General features: G+C 40.9%; 1 pseudogene; it reads right to left on the bottom strand.

The window, feature by feature from the left end:
• Window positions 1-431: 431 nt before the first annotated feature.
• On the bottom strand, window positions 432-1370 carry LOC109459755 (survival motor neuron protein pseudogene; annotated as a pseudogene).
• Window positions 1371-1571: the final 201 nt, after the last annotated feature.

Below are 1571 nucleotides of genomic sequence, written 5' to 3' on the forward strand. Positions count from 1 at the left end.
ACTCCCAAATGTATAATGCAGTTCAGGCCTTGTTTCTGAGCACCCTGTCTTGTATTTCCTCCTATATATTGGATACTCCAATTTCCTTTTTTTTTTTTTTTTACTTTAGAAAATTATCACTTATTTTTAAAGGCATTAATAAAAAGCTTAACATATTTACTAAGAAAGTTACAATATACAAATACCGCTCAAATGCGATATTAACAGACTGACTTTTCTGCACTATATGTGACCTTGAGTTTCTTTTAATCACTCACATTTCCATTGTTCAGTGATTCACACTGATTATTCCCTAGAAATACCTGGCTGATTATTTAAGCATGAGTCACATGTGACAAGGGGAATGCAAATGATTGTGCCACTCAACCGAGTGTTCATGAAGAAAATGATAAAAATTTTGTTCACCATCGACCAGGGCACATCAAAATACCCTTCTCCTTGGGAGAGAGCTGCACCTGTTAAAGAATACTGTATGAAATACTACTTAATTAAAATGTGAGCATCTTCCTTCTTTCTGATTTTGTTTGAAACCCATGTAGTAACCAGTATAGTAGCCATTCATACACCAAGAGATTAACGTACTTCCCAAAGCATCAGCATTATCAAGAGAATCTGGACATAATAGGAGGTGGTGGGGGAGTTATTGGTTGTTCAGAAGGAAAAGGAGGCAACCAGCATGATAGGAAGTGTGGTGGTGGTGGTGGTGGTGGTGGTGGTGGGGTTGGGGAGCGTTGAATTTTAGACCTGGCTTTCCTGGTCCCAGTCCTGATCCTGGCATGGGTGGTGGTGGAGGGAGAAAAGAGTTCCATGGAGCCACTTTTGACTTGATATTATTTGGTTCATTTCCAGAAGACCTGGAGGAGCTCTTACTTTCTTCTGTTGAAATTTGACTTTCATTTTCATTCTCCTGGGCATGCTCTTCTATATTATTAGTTACTTCAGATGTTGGGGAAAGTAGATGGGACAGATTTTGCTCCTTTCTATTTCCATATCCAGTGTAAACCACCACACAAGTTTCTCTCTTAAAATCCATCGAAACAATGGTCGCTGGGTAAATGCATCCATTTTCTGACCAAATGGCAGAACATTTGTCACTAATTTTCCACTGCTTCAAGGGAATTGTGGTATTCTTTTTTTGGCTTTTATTCTTCTTAGTAGGTTTGCTTTTAGGTATGCCTTTTGGTTTATCTGAAGCTTCAGAGATGTCACCATTGTTTAGAGCAGGCTTCAATGAAGTCACAGCTTTATTGTAAGCTTTTATCAATGCTGCATCTTCCCAGATGTCAGAATCATCACTCCGGCCTATGCTGTGCTGGGACAACACTGAGTCCTCCTGCCCCGGGGACACCACCTTCTCCCCCCATCACCATGGTGAGACTCCTGTGGGGTGCGTAGCCTCTAATTTCCTCTTCTTGGTCCCTAAGACCTGATCTTGCTTCAGGGTTCCCCTCTCAAAAAGTGGTATTTCCAAGCTTGGTTACCCAAATCAGAAACCGAGGATTTACCCTTATTGCTTCCCTTTTCCTCATTGCCATTTCCAATCAACCATCAAGTTTTGTTGGTTCCACCTG

This window comes from Rhinolophus sinicus, chromosome 3, assembly GCF_057876585.1.
Source record: "Rhinolophus sinicus isolate RSI-liver-muscle chromosome 3, RSI-T2T, whole genome shotgun sequence".
NCBI lineage: Eukaryota > Metazoa > Chordata > Mammalia > Chiroptera > Rhinolophidae > Rhinolophus > Rhinolophus sinicus.